This window comes from Octopus sinensis, linkage group LG16 (genome assembly GCF_006345805.1).
Source record: "Octopus sinensis linkage group LG16, ASM634580v1, whole genome shotgun sequence".
NCBI classification, from domain to species: Eukaryota; Metazoa; Mollusca; class Cephalopoda; order Octopoda; family Octopodidae; genus Octopus; species Octopus sinensis.
In genome coordinates, this window is record NC_043012.1 from 7804136 (window position 1) to 7818537 (window position 14402).

Sequence of the window (14402 nt, forward strand, 5' to 3'; positions counted from 1 at the left end):
CTTGGCTTTGGGTAGGCATCATGTGAAGTATACAGATTAACAGTTTAGCTGTAATCCATAACTGATTACCTTTAACTATGGTGTGGGTGCCATGTAAAAAGCACCCAGTGTACTCTCTAAAGTTTTTGACATAAGGAAAGGCATTCAGCTGTAGAAACTATGTCAAAACAAATGATGGAGCCTGGTGCTGTTCCTGACCTTACCATCCAACCCATGGCAGCATAGAAAATGGACATTAAATGATGATGATGATGATGCACGAGTGAATGCCATGAGGAGGAGGATTTATTTTGATTTCTTATAAACAAATTGTTTCTGTTTCTAGAACCTTTGACTTTACGTATCAAATACTTTGGCATTGAAGCTAATGAATTCAGTGGCAGAGAGACAGAATTTAGAAATGTTGCAGTTCTTCATTTGGAACAATTGGAATTCAGTAAAGATGTGCCAAGTTATGAAATCCCAACTGATATTAACAGATTCTTCACAGTTGGTGAACCATTCACTATATTTGTTCCTGAAGCAGTTGTCAAACCACAATCGTCATTATCAGAATCTAGAATATCATTCAAAGCTTGAGGGGCTGATCCTTCATTCTGTTCACAATCATTCATGTTTGTGTCATTCATTTAATCTGTATTAGCTGGTTGTATCCTTGTTAAAGCATAAATATAGCTTTTTATGGTTCATCATTTCTTCTGTATCAATACCAGACTGCAGTTGCTCAATGTTATTGGCTTCCTTTTTTTGTTTGCCCATCGAAGCAGATGGACAAAGAAATCTTCCAATATAAAGGAATGTCTGATAATTCAAAAACATGAAACTCAAAGACTCAAATCTGCATTAAGAGAACTTGGTGAATATTCTTGAAACTGTCCTATCAGCAATTCCATATGATTGTTGATAACACGAAGCATTTTTATAGATACACCTCTAATCTTATTTCTTTATTGCCTACAAGGGGCTAAACATAGAGGGGATAAACAAAGACAGACAAAGGGATTAAGTCGATTACATTGACCCCAGTGCGTACTGGTACTTAATTTATTGACCCCGAAAGGATGAAAGGCAAAGTCGACCTTGGCGGAATTTGAACTCAGAACGTAACAGCAGACGAAATACTGCTAAGCATTTCACCCAGTGTGCTAATGTTTCTGCGAGCTTGCCACCTTTAAATACACCTATTTCTTTACTACCCACAAGGGGCTAAACACAGAGGAGACAAACAAGGACAGACAAACGGATTAAGTCGATTATTTCGACCCCAGTGCATAACTGGTACTTAATTTATCGACCCCGAAAGGATGAAAAGCAAAGTCGACCTCGGTAGAATTTGAACTCAGAACGTAACGACAGATGAAATACCGCTAAGCATTTCTAACGTTTCTGCCAGCTCGCCACCTTTAAATATACCTCTAATATTATCAAACAAAGTCTGCAAGTCATCATCAAGAAATTCACAGACCTTGTCAGATACCAATGTTTGTGAAACACCATTTCCAGAGAAGACAGTTCTTAATAATTACTTTACTATTTCTACTTCTTATTCCCTTCCACTGCATGTTACCATTTCAATAGGAAGTATCCTCTGTGTGAAAAGTCTGGCTGCATACACGTTAGCATATGTCAGGTGCATACAATTGACAACACAGTTAATTAAGATTTATTCAGCGAGTTCTATTCAACACGTGTTTACACATGGAATTAGCAGAATCATTATTAACTTTAGATGGCTCGAGAGCGAGGTGAGCAAATTAGATGAACTGAAAAACCCTATAACGAGGCATGAATTGCACAAAGCTGTCTTGCAGTCTTGGGAAGAGCTATCTGAGCAGAAAATTCATGGATGTATTCAACATCAAACACATGTTCAGCGTCAAATAGTTGACTGTCGTGGTGGTAACAGATTCGTGTAATAAATTTTGTGTTTATTTTTGTTTCATAATATATATTTTTTCGGATGCAGCCAGACTTTTCACACAGAGGTAGATTAGATATCCAGATCTTGTCTTTTGTCTGACCATTTGAGTAGCAGATAAACTGATGTTTATTAACTCATTCATTTGTATTAAAACTAGCCAAATCGGGAACTTTGTTAAGTTCAATATAACCATCTGCTATTGGATACAAGTACTGGTGCATCCTCCAACATGCAGAAATACTTTGTTTTGGCAGTAACATTTTTTGACCATCTCTTATGATATAACTTCTTTTATCAAATCAAAATCAAAATCATTTTGATGACTGGCATCCGTGCTAGCGAGGTGCAAAGAGCACCATACGAGTGTGATCGTTGACAGAGAGGCTATTCGAGTATGATCGTTACCAGCGTCGCCTTACTGGCACTTATGCCTGTTCTAGTAGGGTGCCAAGAACACCATCCGATTGTGATCATTGCCAGAGCAGCCAACTGGCTTCCATACCCATGGCACGTAAAAGGGCACCATTCGAGCGTGATCATTACCAATGTCGCTTTACTGGCACCTGTGTTGGTGGCACATGTAAAAAGATTCGAGCGAGGTCATTGCCAGTACCGCCTGACTGGCCCCCGTGCAGGTGGCACGTAAAAAGCACCCACTACACTCTCAGAGTGGTTGGTGTTAGAAAGGGCATCCAGCTGTAGAAACTCTGCCAGATCAAGACTGGAGCCTGGTGCAGCCATCTGGTTGCCAGCCCTCAGTCAAAACCGTCCAACCCATGCTAGCATGGAAAACGGATGTTAAACGATGATGATGATGAACCCTTTTATTCACATTGTACTCGTACCTATCAGCTATCATTCACACAGTTTCCAATCTCTTTAATGAGAATATCTCTTTAGCTGATCTCTCATAATACATTTTAGCCTAACCCTAACTTTCTGCTGTTGTCTGTGCCCTCAGATAAACCAAAGTTCAACTGGGGATTACTGGCAAGCAGTTGTGATTCTTCTACTAAACTCCAGGAAAGGGTATATGTTCCAACCAAGATATTTAGAGTCTAAAGAGTCAAGATTTGGTCCATCTGCTTTAATTAGCAGTGATTTCAAAATTACAATAGCTTTCTCTGTCATACAGTTATATTGTGGGTTTGTGGAGCTGGGAGTTCTGGACTCAAAGTGCCAGAATTCAAGAATTCTTCAACCAACCAACTCCAAAATTATACTCTCTTGTCTATCATCCATGTCTCAGGAGTGCCATTTCTCATAAATTTATGGTTTTAAACTTTGGGATCTTTTTGTGTCTGACAGTTTATTATATTCACTAAATCCATTGTTGAAGTCAGCAGGAATGAGCAGCCAAGAGTTATTGTACTACAATAAATCTATCCCAAAAAGTTGACCTTGTTAACTGATAGTAATTCAATTGTCTTTCTTTTTCCCCTTTCTCCTTCCGTAGGAGGCTTGCCACTGTTTAAGATTTCCGCAAACAATGCATCCATTTTCTGTGGATAATTATATCGTTTGTTTTTTCTTTCTTTTTTTATATTTTTTCGGTGAAGTACTTCTTGTAGACTTCCATACTTTCTCAAAATGGTCTGCGTTGCTACATTTATAGCAAGACCAAACCAAACCAAATCACAAATTTATGACTGACATCAAACATTTTTACATAGTTATGGCTCTCTGCCAGTTTTGTTTAAAATGTTTGTGAGTGCCAACATAGTGAACAATATGTGGAGTGTTTGCCAGTACTTAACTCTCACCTGACTTCCTCAACTCTTCACACAATGGCAACATTTTAAGCAGGTCAAGGGGATTGGCTTACTTCAGTTTATAGATTGATGTCATCTTGATCAGCAACCATTGGATGCAAAACCAATCTGTCATCCAAACAGCAGAACTCCTAAATACAGACTTGTTTTGTCAGTTCCATTAGATCACTGTCATCATTTAACGTCCGTTTTCCAAGCTGGTATGGGTTGGACAGCTTGATAGGTGCTGGCAAGATCAGAGGCCTCACTGGGTTCCATAGTTTTTTTTTTGGCCTGGTTTCTATGGCAGGGTGCTCTTCCTGATGCCAACCACTTTACTGAATGCATTGGATATTTCTTGCATCGCCATCACCAGTGCTTAAATATTTCTAACATTTTTTTGGTGGTAAAAAGTTTAATTCTAGGTGCACCGTCCACTTATAGGTTTTAACTATGGACTTTCACCGATGTGTGTAATTGATAAACATAGCTATACATCATTCACTTGAGTAGTAGTGGTAGTAGTAGTAGTAATGTAGTTTTGAGGTCTTCAAGGGATTCTTCCTTTTCAGCAGGGCCCCAGAAACTGTAAAATCTCCTTTGATCAGACACCACTCATCAGGTACGTTAAAAGCAAATATAGTCTTAAAATCTCAGAATTAATATTCAGCCATTTGATAAAAAGTTTTAGGACTATAAATTCACTCAGTTACTTATTGAAAACAACTCCCTGTCAACAAAATAGGAGCGGCAAAGCCCCACAAGATACGTAACATACTTTTATATGGTTGATATTCCAGTCATCTAACCCCATGTTTATAACTCGGCATTGCCATCCACAAACATTATCCAGCAACATAAACGTGTTCTCTAAAATGATGACAGCAAACAAATGGAGCAGAGGAGCACAATTACTGGGTCAGAGCTGATATTTTGGGATGCAGTTTTGGTGTATTTCTCTGTCACAACATATGAATGAGAAAGGAAGGGGTGAGGGCAAACCTGGTAGTAGGATGGTGAACATTCAATGCTGAAAAGAAAAATCAAACAGCGTTTCAACTCTATGTAAGTGTATGTGTGTACATGTACAAGAGAAGTGTGTGTGAACCATCGTTCTTTCAGTAACAAACGATGATTGATGTCACATCTCAAAAGACAACCACTAGATAACATTGACAAGTGTATTAATTTGATTTACCATCCATATTTATATATAAAATGTGGAGGCACAATGGCCCAGTGGTTAGGGCAGCGGACTCGCGGTTTCGATTCCCAGACCGGGCGTTGTGAGTTTATTGAGCGAAAACACCTAAAGCTCCACAAGGCTCCGGCAGGGTGTGCTGTCTATCCCTGCTGTACTCTTTCACCACAACTTTCTCTCACTTTCTTCTGTTGGCCTGCCCACTTAGCCAGCGGGGTGGCGTCATTTGAAGGCTAAAACAATGCGAATCGCATTGTGACCAGCGATGTGTAGCAACATCTGATAGCCTGGTCGGTCACGGTGATTTATATATAAAATACAATTAGCTGTCATTTTTGACAGCACAGGCCCAGCTAGTAATCATATTTTCTGTGGACAGGCGCTTTTTCTCACTAGGCTACTGTTGTCCATATTTTCAAATCTGGATATTGTACAACTTTTAGCCTATTATTAAGATGAACATAATTCTCAATATAACATTTTAATCAATTTGAAACGATGCGTAAATTGTCAGCAGCCTTTAAGCTTCTGCGGTGCCAAAACATGTAAGGGAGATAACTGCTTCTATTCCTTCGCGTGTGACTTGGATACATTTTAAGATTATTTTCATTGGTAAATTCATCTTTGGCTCATTAAAACCCTAACTCATCATTTGTACCAACAATAACAACTTGAATAAATTTATAAAGATTGCACCTGCCTCCCAGCAGTTTAGTAAACTGCATGTGGTCTTTTGCCAATTTGATTAAATAATAGACCAACTTTGCAGTAACATTTTATGTTTAACCCTTGCATTACCAACCCGGCTGAAACCGGCTCTAGCTCTGTCGTACAAATGTCTTGTTTTCATAAGTTTTGAATTAAAATCTTCCACCAAATTTTAGTCACAATTTACGTTCCTAACACTAACTGAATGATAACTAAGTTATTTTACTAAGTTCTTTGTTATATTTAAAGTAATTGAAAGGAACACAGAACATCTCAAAATAAATACAGTAACAAAAGAGTTAAGGGATATCGGTATATCATAGACCAGATCATGTCTTTAACAAAGAATTGAGTAAATGTGAAACTCAAAACAGTTGAATTTGAAAGAAATCTATTCCGTTTTGTTTCATCAGATCTCCAAGTAGCAACCAAAACATAAACTTGCCATGGTGAATTAATTATTTGGGCCGATGCATACTTCTCTTAAAGGTTTTGAAATTTCAGGGTCTGTAAATTCTTCACCTTCTTCTCTCTACTGATGAGGTCTATTAAAACAGATTTGTTGCTGGAAATGAGAATTTGGAAAAGTTTGGCAGATTTCCTGGTCATTTGTAGTTGAATTAAGATCGTTCATTAAGAACAGTTCTGATCCTTAAGTAACTATAATTTCTTTATGAAATTTCAAAAAAAAAGTTTATCAAGTCTGAAAAGTTGTGCAGAAACTGTACCACGGAATGGTACCTGTTTTTGGATCAATTTCTATGTTAAATTAATTAGTTAATTTTTGACAGATAAAGTGTTAAAAAAAAAGCCAGTATTTATTTTCATTGGTACAAGGAATCAGTTACACACCATACAGAAGTAACCAGAGATGTATTAAATGATGGGTCAGATGTGATGTGGCTACCAGACAAAAGTAGCCTGGTGTCCTGCCTCTTTGTGCATTCAACAAACAGCAGTTTTAGGTGGACATGAAATACAAGGCAGGTTGGGGCTTCAACTTTTCACTAAAAAACATTCTCCAAATTTTAACTTTTACGGTGGAAGATTGTTCAAATTTTACACCTTAAATTTTCATCATTGGTATCAGAAGGTTTCACAGAAGCAAGAGAGATTTAATACAGATCTACTTTAGACTGAACTTGTTCCAAAGACCCAGTCGATCGGATGGCAGCATTCAACATTCAGGTTTGATTCCCTTAATACTACATCTTTTAGATATTCTGTGATCGAGTCTTTAACATATTGCTGTGTACTGTGTATAGCTCTAGGACACTGCACACAACTTTTTAATATTACAATATATTCGAGAACGGTGACTGAGCAGAATCCTTGGCATGCTGGGTAAAATGGTTAGTGGAATTTCATCTGTATTTATGTTCTGAGTTCAAATTTCACTGAAATTGACTTTGCCTTTCATCCTTTCGGGATCAACAAAATAAGTACCAGTTGAGCACAAGGGTCGAAGTAATTGACTATATCCTGCTACCCACCCTGAAATTGTTGGCCTTTTACCAAAATTTGAAACCATTATTACAGTGTATTCTGCAGACACATTTTTGCAAGAAAATCCACTATTTAGACCAAATCCTCCACAGCAGAAGCATTAAGGCTGCATTTCCTGGTGAAATGGATCAGCCCACTAGAGTCCTGTACCAGTGCCACATAAGAAGCACTCGTGCTGGTGCCATGTAATAGTACTCATGCCAGTGGTTTGTTAAAAGCACCCAGCACACACTAAAGTGGTTGGCATTAGGAAGGGCATTCAGCCGTAGAAACCATGTCAAATCAGATTGGAACCTAGTGCAGATTGTCAGACTGCCCAACCCATGCCAGCATGGATAATGGATAATGATGATGATGGTTTAATATATCTGCAATATACAGAAATTTTCAAATGATGTCAAGTGTCTTAGAGTGACCCACTGTTGACCAACTATATAGTAGTACTTAAAAAATGTCCAGTGCCTACAAAATAGAGTGTTTCTCTAGAACCTCCCAAGGATACTGTACATCTTGATATAACTATATTCTTTGGACACTGAACAGCTTGCCAGGATCTCATCCAAGGACACTGTCATTATCATCATCATCATCATCATCATTTATCAACTGTCTTTGATACTGGCAGGGGCTGGATTATTTGACAGGGTATGATCAGCCACAGAATTGCATCAAACTCTAATACCTGCTGTAAAACGGTTTCTATAGCTGGATGCCCTTCCTAATGCCAACCATTTTACAGAGCGTACTGGATGCTTTTTTTCTTGGTACCAGCATTAGTGAAGTCACCAAATAAGTTGCAAGACAAGACCCTACTCATTTGAGGAAGGTGGCTTTATACCAGGTGCTGAGAGATCAAAGTATGATAGAGGGTGAGAGAGAGACAGGAACGGGTCTTTTGATGTAGAGAGGGTACATGGCTAATCCAGCTGGAAAAAAAGAGAGAAGAACTGGTAGTGATAAAGTTACAGGGCCCTCCAAGTAAGAGAACATGAATGTAGGCCACAAGCCTTTCAGCTAAAAAACAATACATTTTCTTCATCTCAAATAAATTGTTATATAGACAAAATAATATTTCAAATGCAGTACAACTGTGAAAACAGCAGAAGGATTGGATATTTTACCCTTATAAAATGCAAAAGGTTGTCATCAGTCCCATGGCTGTCTGCTGACAACTTTTCCAATCATGCTGCATTCAAAATATTATTTCCTTGTCTGTAAAATATGAAACACTTTCGATACTTCCAAAAGTTCATTTGTATAATGTTGTTAAATTGTTATATCTTTATATATAAAAGAGAGGTTGTGTGCTATCTGTCTCCTACAATTTAGATTCCTAACTACTCCCACATTTTGCGGTGCAGTTTAACTAAAACCGGGTATCTTATAGTCGTGATTCATATCGAGCCCTTCTGGGTATTAGCGCACGTCTACGATGAGTCTACGATTTAAAAAAAAATTTACCATAATTTTTTTTCCCATTTTCAATGCATTTTTTTGCTATTATATAAGGGAAGTAACTATCTAAAAATGCTTATATAGTTATTTCCCTTACAAATCCGAGCAACGCCGGGCGATACTGCTAGTCTATAATAATACATTAAAAGTGAGCTTGAATTTTGCTTGCTTGCAATGTTACCCAGCCAAACTGATGCATAATGGGAAAATACTTTGCATTGAGTTTCCCCTGAAATGTGAATATGTACGGAATAAAACAGGTTTCGTGTAAATTGGACAAGTAGTTGTTGAGATACTGGGAAAATATTCCGAAAATAACTTAACCCTGAAGGGGAAGAAACTCTTACCTTTCGATTAGAAACAGTGATGACTTGACAATGAAAAAATACGATTTGTTTTCACAGTAAATGTTTCTGTTTTTGCTTTTGTTAAACACAATAATTTAATCATTTAGAAATATTTTTAAGTGAATGTGATTTATATTTACATTTTAGACTTCTTTAAACAAACAATATTTTTATGTTTTTTTAAATTATTTTCACATGAATACCATTACAAAAAAATTTTGGGGGCATATTTAAAAAATATTTTAAAGTGAAAATGACTTTAAAAATACAATAACTGCTTTGTAAAAGACCTGTTTCTAACCTCAGTATGAAATAATTTTTTTCCATAGGAGGTCTTTTTTCGAGTGCATTCAACATATCTCACCGCCAAAGATTTGGCTGCTTTTTCTAGCACACCCTGCTACCACATAACAGCTTTTTGCAATAAAGGACCAAAAATACATGTTACGTGGTAGCTGGGCATGCAAGAAATAGCAACTAAATCTTTCCTTTTCTGGGGAAAAGAGCTGTTTACATATGATGACCCAGAGCGTCACGGGTCATCTAGTATAATTTTAAACTTAAATATTTTAACATAAAATTTCTTTTTTATAGGGTTAGAAAGGAAAAAAAAACAAATCGACTACAAAGAAAATAAAAACGCAGCAAAACACAATGGAATATCAGATGTTTGTTTTGTCATGATATGTCACGCTGTCACTAAGACTTGTGCTGACAAAGAACAGAATTCCTAACAGTGATTTCATTGTACTCTGCACCAATGTCCTTATTCATCTCCATTGTCATGGGGGAAAATTGTTTGAGGTCAGATGTGTATTCGGTAGATACTGGACATTTTTTTTTTAGATATTAACTGTGGATACTCTCTCTCTCTCTCTCTCCTCTCTCTCTCTCTCTCTCCTCTCTCTCTCTCTCTCTCTCTCTCTTCCATATATATATATAGATATATATATATATATATATGTGTGTGTGATATATATATATATATGTGTGTGTGTATATATATATATATATGTGTGTGTATATATATATATATATATATATATATATATATATATATATATATATCATGTGACCGACCAGACCATCAGATGTTGCTACACATCGCTGGTCACGATGTGTTCGAATTGTTTTAGCCTTCGAATGATGCCACCCCGCTGGCTAAGCGAGCAGGCCAATATATTTATATACACACACACACACACATATATATATATATAAATAGGTACTACTGTATATTTTATCAGCAGTTAATATCAAGAATTTCAGGACTGGAGGCATTGTCCATCTATAGGCGCAGAAGTGGCTGTGTGGTAAGTAGCTTGATTACCAACCACATGGTTCTGGGTTCAGTCCCACTGCGTGGCACTTTAGGCAAGTGTCTTCTAGTATAGCCTCGGGTCGACCAAAGCCTTGTGAGTGGATTTGGTAAACGGAAACTGAAAGAATCCCATCGTATATATACGTGTATATATGTGTGTGTGTGTGTATGTGTTTGTGTATCTGTATTTGTCCCCTCAACATCGATTGACAACCGATGCTGGTGTGTTTACGTCCCCGTCACTTAGCAGTTCAGCAAAAGAGACTGATAGAATAGTACTAGGCTTACAAAGAATAAGTCCTGGGGTTGATTTGCTCGTCCAAAGGCGGTACTCCAGCATGGCCGCAATCAAACGACTGAAACAAGTGAAAGAGTAAAAGAGAGTAAAGAGTAAATTGATGACATTCTTTTGCGTGTGTTGTTATTGTGGTTATTGTGTGGTGGTGATGGCTTTGATGTCATAGCTAAAAGAATGTCCACAGAATGTCTAAAAATCGTTTCCTTTTTTCTGAAAAATCAAAATTTTCTACATTCAAAACATGAAAGAACTTTGGCATATCAGGTTTCATTATTTTGTGTTGTGATGGCAGAGTAGCTATTTCCATTCATGTTTAGGGCAGTATTACCTCTGAAAACTGTATACAGCTATGGTACGACCACACTTGGAATTCGCATCATCAGTTTGGAACCCCTATCTTGCTCAGAACATTGACCTCCTGGAATCTATCCAGAGACATGCAACCAAACGCATACCCTCCATGACACCTACCATATTCTGAGTGCCTTGTTTCCCTAGGCATGGATTCACTGAAGCTCCGGCGTCTGGCGACGGACTTGGTAAGCATCCACAAAGTTATCAACCACCTCACCAACAACAACACTGAACACCTTTTTGATCTCCATGTGTCTAACACACGTGGACATGCCTACAAAGTCAGAAAACAGCACAGCTCCCATGACTTTCGGAAACATTTTTTCACGCTCAGAGTTGCTGAAGCATGGAATAAACTGCCTGCATCAGTTGTTGACTGCCATGACACTGCATCCTTTAAGGCCCTCATGCTTTCCGAAATCCGCCGAAACTACACCTGATTATATATGCACTTTAGATGAGTTGTAGTGCACCTGAGCACTGTACACAATGTTATTATTATTATTATTATTATTATTATTATTATTATTATTATTATTATTATTATTCCATGATGCCATTGTGGACAAAGTCAAACAAAATGTTCTGAAAAATATTTGAGTGGGCTGAGGTGAACATCAATGAAATAAAATAAAACTTGTGTTGTAAAACCTTTTTCCCATGATCTATAACAATTAATATATTCAAATTAATATAAATATTAGTTTAAAATTTTTTGGCACAAGGCCAGGAATTTTGGGGGAGGGGTGGGGGTTAGTTGCTTACAGCAACCCTAGTGTTCAACTGGTACTTATTTTATTGACCCCAAAAGGATGAAAGGCAAAGCTGACCTCAGTAAAATTTGAACTCAGAACATAAAAACAAACGAAATGCCACTTAGCATTTTGGCTGCCGTGCTAACATTTCTGCAAGCTTGTTGCCCTAAATTGATCCAAATATGACTTTCAAATTTTGATACAAGGCCAGCAAATTCAGCAGAGTCAATTACATCAGCCCCAGTATTCAACTGGTACTTATTCTATCAAGTCTGAATGGATGAAAGGCAAAGCTGATCTCGGCGGAATTAAGACTCAGAACATAAAGATGGAAAAAGTGTTGCTAATGGTTCTGCATGCTAATGATTCTGCCAGCTTGCAGCATTTATTAATCCAAATATTGGTTTCACATTTTGGCACAAGGCCAGCAATTTCTGGGGCGGGGTAAGTCAATTACAACGATCCCAGTGCTCAGCTGGTACTTATTTTATTGACCCCGAAATGTCGATGCATTCAGGAATCCAGGCTTGTGTACAACAATGATTTCTTTATTATGATTTGTCTGACTCTGGAAGTTCCTTTGAAATACCTCAAAAATTAAAAATTTTACCGGTGAGTGTGTTAAATTATAAGGCACAAAAAGAAAATGACTCTCCCCAGACAACAACAGAAAATGCAGTTTACTTCAACAGAAATATGATAACAAAAGGGACAATAGTAACAATGTTATTTCACTAAATTCTGCATAATTTATTGAAACAAAGGCAACATATTTCAGCAGGAAATGATAGCAAAAGGGTTGAATGGTTATAGAAATCATGAAAGCTCCTCACCTTGAACCATATTGCATTTATTCTGATCTTATTCTGGGCATGGATTCACTGAAGCTCCGGCGTCTGGCGACGGACTTGATAAATGCCCACAAAGTTGTCAACCACCTCACCAATAACAACACTGAACACCTTTTTGATCTCCATGTGTCTAACACACGTGGACATGCCTACAAAGTCAGAAAACAACACAGCTCCCATGACTTTCGGAAACATTTTTTCACGCTCAGAGTTGCTGAAGCATGGAATAAACTGCCTGCGTCAGTTGTTGACTGCCATGACACTGCATCCTTTAAGGCCCTCATGCTTCCCGAAATCCGCCGAAACTACACCTGATTATATATGCACTTTAGATGAGTTGTAGTGCACCTGAGCACTGTACACAATGTTTATTATTATTATATTATAAGATGTCAATAGAACCTGAGGTAATATCTAATTGTCGATGCATTCAGGAATCCAGGCTTTTGTACAACAATGATTTCTTTATTAAGATTTGTCTGGCTCTGGAAGTTCATTTAAAATACCTCAAAAGTTAGAAAGAATGAATTTAATATCTTCACTCAAAAACTTGCTCTGTTGCAGTGTTGTTCAGAAAATTCTAGCATTTCCAACAATGAACTGATTGGAGTGCCAGTTCTTGCAGTATTGACAATAATCATCACCATCATCTTCATCATCATCATTATCAACATCATCATCATTTTAACATACACTTTTCCATGCTTGGATGGCTTGGACAGAATTTATTGAGGCAGATTTTCTTTGGCTGGATGCCTGTCCTGTCACCTGCCTCCAAGCAAAGGAATATTTCCCCATGGCCGAACATCTTTACACAGAATATTAGAAATGAACTACACTGCTTATGTAACAATGACGCTCATTTACAACTATCACATAATGTCAAGAAAAGGATACACTCAAACACATACATACATGTTTTATATACTATGGCTTAGTGGTTAGGGTATGTGGCTCAGGATCATAAGGTCATGAGTTCAATTCCAAGGACACGTGTTCTTCAGCAAGACACTTTATTTCACATTGCTCTCGTCCACTCACCTAGCAAAAATAAGTAGTACCTATATTTCAAAGGGTCAGCCTTGTCACATTGAATTTCCTTGAGAACTATGTTAAGGATATGCTGCATGTCTGTGGAGTGCTCAGCCACTTGCACGTTAACTTCACAAGTAGTCTGTCCCTTCGATTGGATCAACTGGAACGTTCATCGTCAATACCTGTACTCTGCAGCAGAAGTGTTAAGACTGGTCCCCCTGGTGGTGTAAAATACTTGTGACTGTGCCACGTAAAGCACCCGTGCAATGCCGCATAAAAGCACCTGTGCATCGCCATGTAAACGCACTCATGCAGTGCCACATAAAAGCACCCTGCATACTCTGTAAAGTGGTTGGCATTAGGAAGGGCATCCAGCCATAGAAACCATGCCAAAACAGACAATGGAGCCTGGTGCAGCTCCCCAGCTTGCCAGCTCTGGTCAAACTGCCCAACCCATGCCAGCATGGACAACAGATGTTAAATGATGATGATGTATGTGTATATACATACATTACACACATACACACACATATATATATGTATGCATACGATGGGCTTCTTTCAGTTTCTGTCTACCAAATCCACTCAAAGTTACTTTGGCCACCCCAGGACTACAGCAGAAGACATTTGCCAATTGTGCTGTACAGTAGGATTGAACCCAAAACCATGTGGGTGGGAAGCACACTCCTTAACCACACACCCATATCTGCACCTGCCTTACCATTTCAAATGACAAGTTCATTCTTACTGCCAGTTCAGCATTCCCTCAATCCTTCACAAAACATATCATTATTTTCCACTTTCACATAAAGACCCTATTTCAATGCCCTGAGAATTTACCAAATGTCAATCATCATGGATTGACTTAGCTTCCCTTAAGATTTCTGACCTACAGTGCC